The sequence below is a fragment of the Protopterus annectens genome, chromosome 15.part0 (genome assembly GCF_019279795.1).
Source record: "Protopterus annectens isolate FY-2018-M chromosome 15.part0, PAN1.0, whole genome shotgun sequence".
NCBI classification, from domain to species: domain Eukaryota; kingdom Metazoa; phylum Chordata; order Ceratodontiformes; family Protopteridae; genus Protopterus; species Protopterus annectens.
Window position 1 is genome coordinate 738,459,311 of NC_056749.1, and position 17,924 is coordinate 738,477,234.

At 39.1% G+C, this 17,924-nt stretch overlaps 1 protein-coding gene across 2 annotated transcripts in view; it reads left to right on the plus strand.

Annotated features, from left to right (window-relative positions):
- Nucleotides 1–17,924, plus strand: part of PRRG3 (proline rich and Gla domain 3) — a 337,454-nt gene that overhangs the window by 273 nt on the left and 319,257 nt on the right. Inside the window, exon 1 of one of the 2 annotated variants that reach the window (XM_044057596.1) lies at nt 8–151. The exons of the other annotated variant lie outside the window; for it this stretch is intronic. The gene's annotated coding sequence lies outside the window, so the exon portion shown is untranslated. Of the gene's footprint in view, nt 1–7; nt 152–17,924 lie in introns of those variants that run through there. 2 annotated transcript variants of the gene reach the window in all.

Below are 17,924 nucleotides of genomic sequence, written 5' to 3' on the forward strand. Positions count from 1 at the left end.
TGTGGGGTGGAGACCGGGCATGGAGTAGCATCGCAGTAATGAGCTGGTTGTATTGTATTAGCAGCACATTTTGTTAACATACACTATGCTGGCCAGAAAAAATATATTTTAGGACATAAACCAACCTTTGCACTTGAACTATCAAGCTGTGGTGAGAAAAAAATGGCATGGTTTTTATGAATCGTTTAAGATACATTTTATATAAAAATCAAATCATATATTTAATAATAGCAGCTGTTGCACGATATGGAGCGAATGATGTTTTGTCTTTTTTTCAGGATGTGTCAATGTTAATTTTTCTAATATCTCCTTTTCTATTGTAATGGAGCATCTTTGGTACTACAAAAGAAAAATGTTTGCTGTCTTTTTTTCGATGTGGTCACTACAAAGAGATGCAAATGGTTTCCTTAATCTCAGTATGTGTTTTTGCAATCCTTGTGTTACATTTCGGATACGCTGGGTTGCATTTTACTAAGCTGCTGGTCTGCTGAAAGTAAATGGCTGTTTTTTTTTTTTGTTTTTTTTTTTAACTTGGGGTTGGGTGAGCAGCGCTTAAATATTTTGTGTTGCTTGGCTGAATAGAGTATTTTAATTTCATTGTAGCAATTAATTTAAGTGCAAACTTTGTAGTATGCTGCTTGTAATTATCTCAGGGGGATTAATTTGTGCATTCCTTTAACAGAATTATATTATTTAATAAGTTACGGAAGCATTAGTAAGCGCCTTTTCCACCCGCGTTATTTCTTTATCGTATGATAATTCTGACTTTTTTTCCTTGCTTACGGTTAGATTAGCGTGGGAGGTGTCTGGCAAATATTTATTTATTTATTTTTTGCTGGGTATCTGGTAAGCTCTTACATTTGTGTATTTTTTTACAAATGTTTACAGTGAGCGGGGACTACCCGCCTTTACTAGATGTATTGGATGTGCTTGAATGAACCGTTTGCTTATGATGGCTGGAGTTAAGGAAATGTTTTTTGTCAAAAAGGGCACCTTTCAAATTATAACAATGAGTACATCAACTTGCTTAATTCACCAAAGGGACCGTCGTTTTATCTAATATTTGTGGGCGTTTTTCACAGTAATATTTAGTAGGAGGGAGTGGCTTTTTAACAGAAGTATCGTGGTTCTTTTATTTATTTAAAACGATATATGGTGTCATATGGAAACTTTTTCTTTTTTAACTGGGAGCAGACATGTTTTACTCATGGACTGCCGTTCTGTTGTCAGCATTAGTATCTAACACGTTTAGTTTTTACTTAAATACAATCTTCTTGGTAATTCCTTTTCGGAAATATGATACACGAAATAGAGCAAATGTGGTCTATGTTTCCATGTGGTATGATTCTCAAACTTCATGGCAGAAAAAAAGCTTTTTATGACAGAGAAAAGGCACAAAACGTACGTTGATAATTACTTAAATTATCAGCAGTAGCTTAAAAGTTTTTGGCTTAAGAAGATGATCCACCTTTTCTTACATTTTATTTGCTGTGATATATGTACAGTTAAACTGCACGGCTTATGGGAATGAAGATTTATAAAGCCTTCAAACAGGTGCTTGTCTGAAAAAAAGCAGAAGTTCCGGGTTTTTCAGACAGACATTTGTGTGTCCCAAGCATAAGTGCCACATTTGTATCTAGCAGAGCTTAAATTGCCATAGACAGAGCTCTGCATGTGGACAGGAGAATGTATGCACTGGGCAAGGCAAGTGACAGTAATGCATGCTGTTCTATAGACTCATCTGCAGACTAGAGAACTGCACTTGACAACCCCACTCTGTACTACCCAGACAGATATATGGCATGCCATGTGCCAGTGGATTACTGAGTTGGCATGATGCAGTGTCCCTCATTTCTACAAGCTGACAATGCTGAAGACCACAGTCTATGTTCATTACCGATAAACTCTTCAGTGTTGTGGTGTCTAATTATCAACAAAACTCACAGATGATGTACTGTCCACCCACTAATACTGTGGTATCTAGCTCCTCATCACCAAACTTCAGTAATTCTTCATTGTTATTCCAGCACTGGGACTTACCAGTGGTGCAGTCTGTACCCATCAACTAAATCCAGTTTTCTGCAGCCTGCTTACATCAGTTAAACGTATTGAAGGTGAACTGCCCACCCAGCAGCTATCAAATAATGCTGCAGTGTTCACCTGTCACCAAAATCTAAGTGATTATATGGTGTCTATCCACTCCCAATTGTCATTATAGAAGCATGCATTGAATAGTCAGGATTTGTATCAGCAAGAACTCACTGTCACTTCTAAATCCAAACTCTTGGTGTTTCATTGAATAGCCATTGGATACCAACTTTTAAACAACTAGACTCCCATTCCAGAACCAAAATTATTGCTCACTCAGCTGACACAGACAAATTTGTATATTCTAAAGATCTAACTTCTGTTTTTGCCTTTTTTATTGCTTGCCACTCAGTTATAGGCTAAATGCATAATCATTTTTTACATTGATCATGCACACAGAGAAGCTGGGTATTTAGCTAGTAGATAGCCATGGGAAGAGGATGTGCAACGTGGTAATCATTGGATACGTTTGTGAGATGTGCAGGCAATGGATACTTTGGTGGTGCTTGGATATTTACTTCATGAAATGGGTTGGGGGGTCTCTTGACTTAAGAGGAGGGGAATACACTGAATTAGTAGATCTAGTTTTAAAAGTACTATTGAGTTTTGTTAGTCTTTGGGAGGTATTAAAGCTCAGTTGATCACTCATATTTTCATGATCTGCTGCTTCATTAGATTTTAGGATAGTGGAGGACAATATATGACCAGGAAGGAGTCTTCTGAATTGCATTTCAAAGGATATACCAGCTAACATGAAATCACACCTGTAATAAAGGTGTGTAATTTATGTCTCACACATAGGTTTGCTTCAAGTATCTTGGAGAGTAAACTATGCATTGAGTTGCTGATTAGATCAAGATGCCTCCCTTTCCATAGATTCTCTTTCAAGATAGGACTAAACACATGTGACCTGATCAGCTTCTTATTATTGTGGTACATTGGTAACCAGAACCATGACTGTACTGGCCACAATAACATGAGCACCACAACAGCACTAGCAGCTGTAATAGTGATAGTACTAACTGAAGTGATGTGATCACATTGGCAGCTCTGACTGTGGTAAAATGACCATAGTGGCAGCATTGGCAGTGGTAACCTGAGCACCATGGTAGCACTGGAAGCAGTAATGTGAGCACCATGACTGCACTGACAGTGGTGACAAATGCATAATGGCAGCACTGCCATTGGTACTCTGAGCACAATGGCAGCATTGACAATGATAACCTGAGCATAGCACCGCTGACAATGGTAGTGTAAGCATCACTGCACCATAGCATCACTACCACTGGTAATCTGAGCAACAGGGAAGCATTAACTGGGGTAGCCTAAGCACAGTGGCAGCACTGGCAGAGATAAACTGAGCCCAGTGGCTGCACTGACAAGAGTAAACTGACCACACTGGCAACACTGGCTATGTTAGCCTGGCATCGATCAATCACCTTCTGAATTACAAATCATACATCTTCTGCTATGCAAAGGGGAGAAAATGTTTTTAGGGTGGTTAGGGCCTGGCTGGGGGATTGGGGGTAGGCAGCAGTGTTGGAGGTTGGTAAGGGGGTTGGAGGTTGGCAAAATGGTTAAGGTGTTCACCTCACAGACATAAGACAAAGAGTTTGATTCTTACCTTTGGGATGGGAAATTTGGCTAGGCTTTAAATGGCCTTCAAGGGCAAATAGCATAATAGTAACATATGAACAGGTGTGCAGTCTATCTACAGGTTAGTTGAATGGCTATAGAAGATATGCATCCTTCTAAACTGGCATTCTTCTTGTCAATCACTACTTTGTTTATGTATCAATATATTTTTTATGCTCAGGTTTCAGTCTGATACAGGGCATCCCTTGTTTTCCTGTCATTTGTTTCTACCATAACAGCTTAATATTAGTCTGACTGGTACTTACAATACAACTAAAAGCCCATTTAATATACTACAGTCAAATGAGAGCTCTATAGTGGTCTGGAAAAACTGAAGAGCTTACCTTTTGATCCAATGTCTTTGACTTTTTACCTGCTTGCAGGCTTGTTTATACATGCTTATTTACATGCTAAGGTGGAGCAAGACCAGCTTCATGCCAAGGTGCATGCATGTAAATGTGAAGTACAGCCCCCTGGAGACCACCAGAGGACAGTAATGCTCCCCCAGGATCCACAAAAGAGCCAAATATTACCCACTACATCTCAGTCCCCCTGAATGGTCCTCCAGTGCATTTCAACCCTAGTCAAATTTAGCATAGTCAGGTGCAAAAACCTCATACCAGCAGGTTGGTTGTGACAATCCATGTTTAAAGGAGTGTATCTTAACTAAGTGACTGAAGAATCTGTATTGCTGTAGTTATAACGTTTAGTCTTTTCCCTCAAGTATCACTAATAAAGCAAAAAACAATAAAGAATAGTGTTCATGATTCAGGAATATTATTAAAGCATTAGTACTTCTAAATTATCAAGTTGGTGAAATGAGAAGATACGTATTTTCTTGAATTTTTTAAGAGTAAATAGCACTCAGCTGTAAGAACATGCTGTGGTTTCATCTAGTATTGATTAGCAGCGCTCTCTTTGCCAAGGACTTCTATACACAGAAATCGATCAGTTGCAGTTTGCACAAAATTCTGTAGCCCTATTACTCAATGGTACTTCTCTTTTAATTATACTGATCCTGAAGAACTTACTCTGGTTCCCAGTAAAGGGATGTATCACCTTTCAAGTTCTTGTGTTAGTTTACTTAACTCTGTATAATATGAGTATTCCTTGTCTGAAAGAGATCTTGTCTGGTACAGGCCTTTTAGAGCACTGTATTTTTCTTCCACGGGGTTGGTGGAGGTACCTAGAGACAACATGGAATCCTTTCATTTGTGTACCTTGTATCATCAGACACTGCACATCTGCAGTATTCCTCCTTGCTATTTGAGTCTCCTGTCCTATCTGCAGTCACGAGTTCTGTAGAGTAAGACAATTCGATAAAATCATGGTCACTGAGGACCTTTTATTTTGCCTATCAGTTTTCAGTTTTGCACATTATTTATGTTCATAGGTTCATAGGTGCATAGGTGCATAGGTTCATAGGTGCATACTAGGCTAATAGCCCTGGAGCCTTTACAAGCTTAGCCCATAGAAGTGCCCTGGCATCGTGCCGCCCAACGTTAGTTCCCAGTGCTTCTATCAAGAAGAGCCACTGGAGTGATCCCTGGGATGAACTTTGTATTACCCATCCACTTATCAAGATTTCTCTTGAAGAGGGACAGTGAGGTGCTCTGCTCGACATGTATGGGAAGTCTATTCCAGAGCATGGGCAGTCTCTGGGTGAGGAACATGTCCCTCCAGCATGTTCTGTTGATTGTGGTAATGAGGCTGAGGTCTCTGGAGTGTGTGGTGTGGAGGGATTGGGATTTCTTTAGATGTAGCATTTTTAACAGAGCTGGGTCAGACATGGCTTTGTAAATTAAGCAGAGGTCATCTCTAAGTAGGTGATATGAGACAGAGAATAGCTGGAGTCTTTTGAGTCTGTCCATGTAGGACATGTGTTTAATGCCTAGGATCCTCTTCGTGAGGTACTTCTGTGGCCCTTCCAGCATTTGCAGGTGTCTAGTGAGGTACATGCCAAATGGGACAATATACTCGATGATTGGTCTAATCAGGGAAGAGTAGAGAGAGATGATGACCTCTTCCTTTCTGGATGCGAAGCCCTTGGTAATGAGATGTGCCACATAGAAGGACTTTCTGACCACAGTGGCAATGTGGTGGTCAAAAGAGAGGTTGCTGTCAACCTGCATCCCCAGCTCTCTTATAATGCCTTCAGTGTTCAGTGGGCTCCCATCGATGTGGTAATTGGTGGGAACTGAGTTTTTACCAAAGGGGATGACAACGCTTTTTTTTTGGCGTTAAGCTTAAGGCCCATGGTTTCAACAACAGTCATTGGTCTCAGTGAGGCCTTTCTGTAGGATATCTGCATCACTTGGGGAGTTAATAATGGCTTCCTGCTTGCAGTCATCTGGGAACTTGGTCAGCCAGAGTCCGTTTGTGTTGGGCTGGACTTCTGAGAATTATTTGCCAAACAGGAGAGGACCCACTCGTGAGTGGTCGGCATCTGACCTGGAGTCCACTACTTTCACACTGTGTGCTCTATCTGTGAGCCAATTTGCAACCCACCTAGTGATATAGGGGTTGATGCCTAGTTTGGTGAGTTTATCAAAAATTCCCGAGTGAGGAATGGTATCAAAGGCCTTGGCCAGATCGAGGTAGGGTGTATGCACTGCCTTACCTTCATCCACAGCCCTGGTGACTGACTCAAAGAAGTCAACCAGGTTGAGCAGGCATGATCTCCCTTTCACAAAGCCAGATTGCGTGGGGTCTAGAGTTTGGATCTTTGTTAATCAGGTCAATGATGATGCGTTCCATAGCTTTACATAGCAGACTCATCTGGCTAATGAGGCAATAATTCCCAGGGTCTGTAGTCGCTCCCCCTTTATGGAGAGGGATGATTGTAGCAGTGCACCATTCGGTAAGGGTAAAGCCTGAGGTGAGGCTGTGACTGAACAGGGCACACAGATGTGGTGCCAGTTCACTTTGTAGTTCATGTAGAACATAGTCAGGGATATTATCGGGTCACATGGAAGCTGTATTCTTGGCCTTGGATAATGCACCTTTAACCTGTGCTGCAGTAATACTGGGTACCTGGCATTCTTCCGGTAAATGTAAATTTAGGTTTTAACCTCTTGACAAACATTTTATATACATAGTGTTTTTGACCTTTTTTTGTAATAGTGCTTTGATATAATAACACTTCAGCGAATAAGCATTTAGCATTTTGAATTGTTAAGTGCCAAATCCTCACTATGGTATCAGATTTTAGTAGGGGCATTTCAAAATTCTGATTAAAATTCTGTCTTTTCCTGAAAATTATAGATAGTTTAGTGATATATCTGTAGGTTCTAGAATTTATTCATTGCACCTACTCAGAATAATGCAATTTGGCAAAGCCTATATTATAAGCTGTATTAACCCATATAAATTTAATTTTCTTTTATAGTGCAGCTTATTGTAGTTGCTGTTTTTTATTAAGTTTGAAATTCATAGGTTCATAGGTAAGTACTGGACTAGCTGCCCTTGGGGTCATTTTAAGCCTGGCCAGTTTCCCTTTTTGTGTGTGAAATAACCTGTCCCATTTGGTTATAGAATGGCCTTAGCCATCCTATGGTCGATAATTATATATTACCTCTAATAAGAATTACTGGGATCTTACTAGAGATAATTTGAGGGGACGTATGCATCGATGGGATAAAGCATTTAGGACCTGCATCTGTCCATTAATAGCACAGGGGGCAGTCATGAGGTACATTTTCTGTTTCCCATCGATAAATCTAAATTACACTTGAGAATGGGCAGATATGAACTTCGTTTTATGTTGATGGGAAATCTCTTCCAGAGCAGCAGTATCTTCTGTGAGATGTACCTGTCCCTTCAAACTGTTCTGTTGATCTTGCAGAAGAGATTTATGTTCCTAGACTAAGTATTTCTAATGCCATTTAACTAGCTGATGTGCAGTAAATCCATCAGTATTGGGTCAGAGGATGCCTTGTATGCTAGACACAGAATACCCCTTAGCAGTCTGTAGGATACTGAGTATAGTGAAGGGTTTTCAGTCGGTCTATGTAGGACATGTTGTTTAGACTGTGTATCCTTTTAGTGGGCATTCCAGCTGTTGCATGTGTCTGGGCAGACACATGCCAAAGGGGGCATTATATTCAATGATTGGCCTAATGAGATCCGAGTAAAGGGGAAAAATGACATAGTTAGATCTAGACACAATCTCTTTGTTTATAAGCTGTACAATATAGAAGGACTTTCTTATAACAATAGACACATGTTGGTCAAAAGTAAGGTCACTGTCCACATAATTTCCCAAATCCTGAGGATCTGGGTCTATTCTTAGAGGCATATTGTCAGTGGGGTAGTTCTCTGACATAGATGACTTCCGAAAGGATACAATAATGGCATTTAGTTTCAGACCATGATTTTGACAGCAGTTATTTATTTGACACAAACCTTCCTGCAAGATGGCTAAGTCATTTGGGAATTCAATGACAGCTCCTAGGTAGCAGAGATCTGCAAACTTAGTCAGACAGATACCTTTGGTATTGACTTTTACTTCAGAAAAGTTGATGCCAAACAAGAGAGATCCCAGCACAGAGCCCTAGGGGACTCCACTGGTAACTAGTTTCTTTGTGTTGATAACTTCCCCTATTTGGATTATCTGCATCCTATCTTTGAGCCAGTTTGCAATCCATCAGGTGACTTACAGGTTTATTCTAGTTTATTTAGCTTTTCTACTATGCCTGAGTGGGAAATCTTTGATCAGGTTGAGGTATGACGTGTACCATTCTGCCTTCATCCATTGCTTTGAAGACATTTTCAAAAAAAATCCATCTAGTTTAGTAAGCATGTCCTGCCCTTGATGAATCCAAACTGAGATGGGTCCAGTATTTGGAGGTTCCCCATTTCCTGATTGATTAATTCCATGATAAGTCTTTCCATGACTTTGCATATGAGGCTGGTGAGAGTTATTGGTCTGTGTTTGCCTGTGGTCTGTGGTAGGTCCTCCCTTATGCAGGGGGATGACTGCAGTTGTTCTACATTTGCTTGGTACAAAATCTGTTTGTAGGCTAAGACTGAAAAGTGTTGTTAAGAATGCAACTAAATCACAGTAATTCATGTAATTTTGGATGCATCCAGGGATATTGTCAGGACCAATCAATGTAGTATTTAGTTTTTCATAGCACTTTTAGGACTTGATCTTGTGTGATAGCTGGAGGTAAGCTAGTCTGAGGAATATCTTGAGGGAGAGTAAGCTTACTATATCTTCAGCCTCAGTGTAGCTAACATCATTCACATTCAGCTCAACATGCTGCATTGTGGTTTTGAGATTATCAACATAACTAAAAAATGCCTTGTGATTGTCTTTGGCTTGGGTAGCTATTTTAGCCTCAAATTGAAAAGTTAATAATGTTAGCCCAAGATAGTGGACTACGTACATGTTGGTTTGCAAAGTCCATTGAACATGTGGGATAAACAGACAAATGTAGCTTCTGTAAAAAAAAAATGGAAATAGTCACACACCTTGTTGCTTTGTATGATAATCTCATAGCAGAGGACCTGCACACTGAAATAAATAATAATATGGCAAGAATGTTGCACTGGAGATTGTACAAGCACTACAATATAGAAGTAGCTGAGAAGTATTAGAAGCATGAACCAAAAAGCATTATAGAGAACGATGAAGTGCACATCACATGGGATCACCCATTACCAACAGTTCAAAAAATAGATGCCAGAAAACAAGATATAGAAGTCCGTGAAGCAAAGACAAAAATAAACTTGATCACTGAAATTGCTACACCTAGCCATTACAATGTCTCATGTACAAAACAATACAAAGTCAATCTTGATTTGCAGGAAGAAATGAAGACAATGTAGAAGAAAGATACCCAGACTGTTCCAATAGCAGTAAGAACAACAGGTCTAATAAAGAATTTACAGTCATATTTAGACATGCGACTAGTACATGCAACTCCATATGAATTGCAGAAGGAATTCTTTTTAGGCACATTGTGGCTGCTGTGAAGAGCACTTTTGGCTAACATCAAAGACTGAAATAATATAAATGTCATGAACTTTAATAAAATGCATAGGATTTATATATTGGATATATGTTTAACATGTATACATCTTTTCTCACTGAAAAGGTGGTAAGGACAGGGACAGTTCATCTCTTGTAGTACTAAAAGAAGAACCACTTTGACTTTTATTGAACTGCATATGGATTTTGTCAAGATATATTCTGTTCCTCCTGTGGATCCTGTTGTCTTATCCTTGAACATAATATGATTTATGTTTATAGTTTCAAAGAACATGTTCTGTCATAGAGATCCTGCATTTTTTTCACTATCTTAGAATTCACAGGCTTTTTAATATTAATACTTTCTCCTTCTATCAACAATGAATGATTTTTGGACTCTATATCATTGTATGGCTTTTGTCTCATTTGATTTGTTGCCAGATTTTGTATGTTTTTTTTTTCTGCACAAAATGCATGTCATAAGAAGTTTCACTTTAAGTCTTCTATCCCATTGACAGCTAGGGTGGAAAATGATTAAGGACTTGTAAAAGTACATTCCTGTATTCAGGTACAGTAAGATATCTTGTATAGTGAACTCATAAGTCTTTATGAGGGTTTTAATAGCTTGAAGAGTTTTTTCAATGTGACCTTTACTTTGTGGGTAGTGGAGACCAGAAGTTTGTTTAAATTATACACCTTTTGAGTAACTGTGGATTGATGTATTTTTTAAAATGTGACTTGATTGAAATAAATCCTCTGGTATACCATGATGAAAAGATACTCTTGGGCACATTAATTGCAACAATGTTTAGAGTGTCTTTTAACTGTAGAGCTCCAGGAAATTTGGATTTGTATCCTACAGTTAATAAGTAGTGCTGGTTTTCATTCTGTAGTAGATCAACCCCAATATGATGCCTTGCCAATCTAAGAAGATCTCATGGAATCATTTCTTCTTTAGCATTTTGACCACAAAGCTGTTATTTATTTATTTATTTAACATTCGTTTACTGGATTAGTCCGACTGGGTGACATGACCCATTTTCAGCAGAGGCTCGTGGAGAAAAGTTCCACAGTTAAATCAACACAAGATACATTTAGTAGAATAAACAAATGTACATTGCAATACAAACTAGGTTAGTAACTTGTACATAATTCCATCATTCAGTTTATAACAGGGAAACAGTATATACATTTTTTAAATATTTTTACAGCTTTCGTGATATGTTGCAGAATATTAACATTTGACATAATTCATTTTACAAGACTGATAGTTATATTGCCAGATGTGGTGTGGACATATCCACAGCCTAACTTTACAAGAGAAAATCTGACATTTTAGATGTGGATACGAGAGTTTAGGAGTAATGTTGTGATAGGGAGGGGTGACAGAAGTTAGTGTGGGGTATACTTGGACACTACCAGGAGCTGTACAGGTGTTCCTTTAGGGTGGCTTTAAGCACAGGTAGTGTAGGAGTTAACCTGATGTTGGGCGGCAGATAGTTCCACTGCTTGCAGACTGAACATGAGCCTGATGTTGGGAGGGAGGAAGTTGCATTGCTTAGAGATTGAGAATGAGCCTGATGTTGGAAGGGAGAGAGTTCCACTTCTTAGAGACTGAGTATGAACCTGATGTTGGGAGGGAGAGATTTCCACTGCTTAGAGACTGAGTTTGAGCCTGATGTTGGGAGGAGAGAGTTGCACTGCTTAGAGATCGAGTATAAGCCTGATGTTGGGAGGGAGAGAGTTCCACATCTTAGAGACTGAGTATGAACCTGATGTTGGGAGGGAGAGAGTTCTACATCTTAGAGACTGAGTATGAGCCTGATGTTGGGAGAGAGAGAGTTCCACATCTTAGAGACTGAGTATGAGCCTGATGTTGGGAGGGAGAGAGAGCCACTGCTTGGAGACTGAGTTTGAGTCTAATGTTGGGAGGAGAGAGTTGCACTGCTTAGAGACCGAGTATGAGCCTGATGTTGGGTGGCAGAGAACTCCACTGTTTAGAGACTAAGTATGAGCCTGATGTTGGGAGGGAGGGAGTTCCACATATTAGAGACTGAGTATGAGCTTGATTGTGGGAGGGAGAGAGTTCTACATCTTAGAGACTGAGTATGAGCCTGATGTTGGGAGAGAGAGAGTTCCACATCTTAGAGACTGAGTATGAGCCTGATGTTGGGAGGGAGAGAGAGCCACTGCTTGGAGACTGAGTATGAGTATAATGCTTTGCCAGTTTTTTTGAGGGTTTGATGGTTTTGAGTGGGTTTTTGTCATCTGATCTAAGTGGTCTAGTTAGCTTATATTGTTCTATAAGATTTTGTAGGGCAGGATAGGCAGTGGGTTTATAGATTAGGTTGTGTATAATGGTTAGTTGAATGTATCTGAGATGGTTTGGTAATTCAAGCCATGTGAGATCTTGTAAAGGTTTACAGTAGTATGCTTGGTATTTAGAATTGGTTGCAAACCTGGCTATTTTGATGTAGCATTGTACGAGCTTTATTATGGTTGGGTTTTATAGGTGAGTAAGGAAGCAACAGCCAGAAGCAAGGACAGTAAGAAGATTTTTGCTAGGGTTTACTTTGTAGTGGCGGTCAGATATTGCTTATTTCTGTAGAAAAGTCCTAGTTTTTTTTGCATGTTTTCTTTATGTTTTCTTGGACATGCAGGTCTAGGGTGAGTTTGCTGTCAATAATTACCCCTAGTAGTTTAGTTTCTTGGAAATTTTCAAGTATTGTTTTATCTTCAGAGAGGAATTTGAGTGGGTTGGAGCTGGGTATGGTTTCTTTGTAGAGAAGATGATAAGTTAAATTTTTGGGGGGATTCAGAAAGACCTCACCATGTTTAAGCCATGATTCGATTGCAGTGAATGCTATTTGGGCTTTCTTTTGTAGGTCTGGGACAGTCTGGGAAGTTCAGATTAAAGTTGAGTCATCAGCATATTGGATCAGTTCTCCAGGGGATGAGGCCATATGTAGTTTGTTTGTAAATATGTTAAATAGTAGTGGTCCCAAAATAGAACATTGGGGAACTATGGGGTTGTGAAGGAGGATAGTTGGCTGGGCCATTTAATGGCTTGTTTCCTGTCTTGTAGATAGCCTTGGAACCATTTTATTGTGGGAGTGGTATAGCCGTGTTTGGACAGAGTGTCCAGCAGTGCTGGATGAGAGGCAGTGTCAAATGCTTTTGACTGGTCGAGGAATACAGCTGATACCAGGTATCCCTTGTCTCTGGACTTATTAACAGTATCAGTGAATGATAGTAGTGCAGAAGATGTGCTGTGGCCAGGCCTGAAGCCAAGATGGGTAGGGCGAGTAGGTTATTTTGGAGTAGGAATTTCATAAGTTGTTGGTGGATGCATCTTTATAGGATTTTAGAGGTGGGGGATAGTATTGATAATGGATGAAAGTTGGATAGCTTGGTGGACTGTCCACCTTTATGAATTGGTGTTATGTGGGATAGTTTCCATATGCTAGGAACAAAAGATTCTGAGAAGATTCTGTTTAATAGGATGCTAATTGGATAAGAAAGCGAGTCTGATGTGAGGTTTAGGTATTGAGGTGGGAGATTGTCTGCAGATGCTGAGCATTGCTTTAGTTTGTGCAGAAAAGTTTTTACTTTTGAGGTGGGTATGAGTTGGAAGGTGAATAGGTTTTGAGGGTGTGTGGCTTGATAGTTTGTGGAGTTGTTTGTGTGATCAGATGTGGTTGAAGTAAGATTGTTGGAGTTTGGGGTGGGATTTTGTTGGATGTGGTTTGGGTTGATATGTGTGGTTAGTAGGTTAGTTTTGGATTTGATGAAGTTTCTGTTAAATTCCTCTGATGTTTGTATTGGGGAGGGGGTCAGGTGATTGGGAGAGTTGTTTGTTTCTACCTGGGTTGAGGAGTGTAGATATTGAGTGCCAGAATCTTTGGGGGTATTTTTATGTTGTGACTGAAGATGTGAGTTGTCATTTCATTTACTTTTATTGACTGGTTTTGTTACACTGTTGCAGAGTGTTTTAAAGGCTTGGAGACTTTCAGGGGTTTTGTTGAGTTTCCATTTTTTTCCAGGCAATATCCCTATCTTTCATTAGAGTAATACATTCTGTGGTTATCTAGGGGGTTCTATCCTGTGTGCTGTTTTACTCTTTTGGTATGAGCAGGGGCTAAACTGTTTAGTATCTCAGGGAAGGCAGTATTGAAGGGATGTACTGCTTATTCAAGGGGTAGAGTCTTTATTGGTGCCAGGTTTATATTAGACATTAGGTTGTTGAGAGATTGTTGGTTGAATTTTTTAGTATTTATGACTGATTTTAATGAGTGTGTTTTTGGGAGGTGGGTACTGGCTCTAGTGGCAAATGTTGGAAGGTGGTCACTAAGAGAGTTTGATAATGTGCCAGATGATGAGAAGTTAGCTAGGCAGAATACTAAGATCCAGTCCAAGGTGGAGTGGGAAGTGTAGTCTTTATTATACCTTGTAGGGCCTGTAATTAACTGTGTGTAACCGTACAGATTAATACTAGAGGAGGGGAAGTTTTTAGAGTATAATTGTTTTCTGGTTGATATTTGGAGATGTCCAGGATAGAATGTCTTCCAGGACAGGTATGTTATTACCTGGTGGGATATATATTGTTATGATACAGAGATTATTTTAGTTTTGTTTAGGTTTAGGCAGGTGACTAGTATTTCAGCATTATGGAAGGTTGGTACATTATTTGTATATAGAGTAATGTTTAGGTTAGATGGGTATAAGAGAGCTCTTCTTTTACCTTTCTTTTTAGGTTTGTCCAGTCTGTATATGGCATAGTTGGGTGGTAAAATTTCAGTGTCTTTTTTGCTAGGGTTAAGCCAAGTTTCGGTTAGAGCTAATAAGTCTGGTCTGTTAAGTTCAATCCAGGTATGCAGGGGGGATTATTTTATTGCAGATACTTCTGAAGTTAGTGGTGAATAGGGTTAGGTTTTTAGTGTTTGCTTGGATGTTTGGTTTGGGGTTTGAGTGTATATTTCCACTTTGTATTATTTTGGTTAGCAGATATTTGAGCAGTGATTCATACTTTGTTTGAAGATGTGTTTTAGTAGTACTAGCTTGGGTTTGTTGGATGTTATGCTTGTTCCTTTGAGCTTGGTGGTATAAGAAAATATGTAGTGGAATAGGTGAAGGTGTGATGCTGGAGTAGGGTTTTGTTGGGTTGCTATGGTAGCGATTGAGGTTGCTGTAGAATGGCCGTCTTACCTCTCAACTTGGAATCATCAAAATCTGGGCAAAGGCCCATGAAAAGTAGGTACAACTGTCCAAAAATCTGTATGCTGATTAACATAAAATTTGCATACAAAATTATGTAACCCACCCACTCTGATATAATTATGGGATATCAACTTTTAAACGCAAAACAAAGGGTAAAATATTAAACACAAAACTATAAACAGAACAACAGTGTTTTATTTATAGCAGTATTTGAATGCTATCAAAATGCTTAAGTAAAATATGAGTCTGAGTCATATAAACTTAGAGGAGAAGCTTGCTGTGATTCTTCACTGAGCCCCGTCTCTACATTATTTGAAGATATGATACAAATTCAAGCATAGCTTGGCATTACTAAGCTCTGCATATGTCCTCTTCATGCCATGGGAAAGGAAACTACAAGAATAGCTCCTGCATCTCTTAAGGACTTTAACTTAAGCTTGTTATTCCATAAGGACAGGTACTTCACTTCAAGAAAAGAAAATAAATCCACTAACCCAGTTTATTAAATATGATGCTTTTTTATTAAATACAACAATTGCTTATTAACTAAGCATTTCCCATTTGGGACTTCTATGTCATACGTGCTAATTTAATAAAAATGTGTCTTTAAAAAAGTTGTTACACTGCCTGACATGTAAATGTAGTGTATTCAAAAGGCAAGGAATGCACACAACTATAAATCTCTACCAATAGCAGGTGCTGCTTGATGTGTTGAAGAATGAGGTTCTTTTGCATCAACATCAGACAACTGATTCGGTAAAGAAGGTCAAAATGAAACAGACTTTCAGTGATCCAAAAATGTAAACAGAGACCACCCCAGTGGTGTAGCTAGAGTTTGTGCCACCTGGGGATGTGTTTGAGTTTGCTGCCCTTCGTCCCTCATAAAATCATGGTCAAATGGGGTCCCCCCATACACAGCCCTTCTCCCTTTCTCCCTGCAGCCATTCTAGTGTGCCATTACTTGGCTGTTTTTCACCATTTACCATAAACACTGTAATGTGCATACTGTTTTGTGCTTTACTTCTACAATGATTATTTGGATTTCATTCAAATCTTTTATTTTAAATTCTATAGCACAAACACTGACAGACATCTGCTAAACAAAGCAATACAGTCTCACAATAAAAACAGACTTAGTAATAAAAACTTCTCTGCCCTTGAAACTCGCATTCATTGAAACAGCATTAAACCCACATTCAAAGAAAATGCATCTGGCCAGTGGCAGATAAAGTTTACCTTTTGGCTATTTTCAAATCATAGGCACCTTGTACATATATTTAGGACCATGGAAGCATACACGTATTCTTTGTTTCACCTTTCTGATTGTATTAAATTATATTTCTTGTATAATACAGCACATTTATTAGAGTGCGTTTTAAATTTATTGTTTGAAAAATTTTCCCAGTAAGCAATGGAACAAAATATATGGACCAATAATGACAAAACTGCCCAATTCAGAACATTTCCATCATAAAAGTCTACTCAAACTTTTGTCATTACGATGCGCCAATATCAGTAGATATCTCTGCAGAAGTAAAAGTAATCTACATAATTCCACATTAAAGAGATCTGTAACTAAAGAGGTTGCTGCTAGCAAACAAGTTTATATTTCATTGTTTCATCTACAAATAAACTGACTGTTGCCCTTGAAGAATAACTTGTCTATGTTACATTAAAACATGATAAGCTGGTAATATTGCAATAGGGAATGAATGGCAAACTGATAACAGATTCATAGTTACTAGATATCTCCTCCAAAGGAGGACATTCTCAGGACTGCAGCATCTACCCTCTTTAAAGTACAACAGTAATTCATCTACATACTGTGGGAGTAGAACCCACAGCCTTCTGCATCAAAAGTAAGTATACTACCTGTTGTGCTACTAACAATGAAAACAGACGACATAAGCAATGCAAAAACTTTGCTTCCCCTGAAGCTCTGAGCTCCTTGTAAAAGCCACTTGCCACTCAACTATATCTCTCAACTTTGCAGCACAAGAAATCTGGAAAAACCCAAAATTTATTTTGGGGGGAGCAAAGGCTCAAAACAAGGGACACATTTTAAACATTGCTTGTATAATCTTAGAAAGCTGCTAAAATAAAATGTTTTGTGTTACCATGCATTTTCTGAAAGATAGGAAGACTGAAACTTAAATGGCTATTATTATTAAGGCTGAAACTTAAATGTCTATAATTATTTAGTGAAATCAGTTCTCCCTGATTTGGCAGAAAACTGCAAATTCTAAGAGGAACAGACCAAAATTATGAGACAAACATTCCAGACATTCTGTGAAAATCTGGACAATTGAAAGCTATGGACTCAACTCCTTGAATCAGAAGTGCTGGTATGGGTAGAGAATTCAGGCTCCTGTTTCTTGTACCTAAGGTACAGGGTTTGAGCCTGAATAACACCAACCACCAGGCATATCTAAATGGGGCATTTTGCACACACACACACACACACACACACACACACACACACACACACACACACACACACACACACACACACACAGCAAAGGGTGAAGCAGAAAAACATTCTAAAGCAGAAGCAGCAGATTTCCTTACTTGCACACAGCAAAGGGTGAAGCAGAAGCAAGCTAATTCCCTTACTTGGTGAAGCAGAAAAATGTTCTGAAGCAGCAAATTCCATTATGTAAACACAAAAAGAGTTAAGCAGAAGAAGCAGGTTCCCTTACTTGGTGAAACAGAAAAACATTCTCAAGACACACCACTCATTAGCGGCAGATTCCTTAAATGCTGTATTTAAATTGCACAGCTGTTCAGGAAGAGCAGGGCGTCTGTTTGTACAACAAACACGCACTGGACCAGCTACAGGACTGTTATTAAAGAAGAACACCTTTAAAAATTAAAGTAAAATGCTCCTCACCCCCCCCCCAGCTACACCACTGGACCACCCTGTAAGTTCTTTTTTAAGGCTTACCTAACTGAATAATTGCTGCTGTCCCTCAGCTAAAGCACCCTTCCTCCAGTCAGTTGTGAACACACT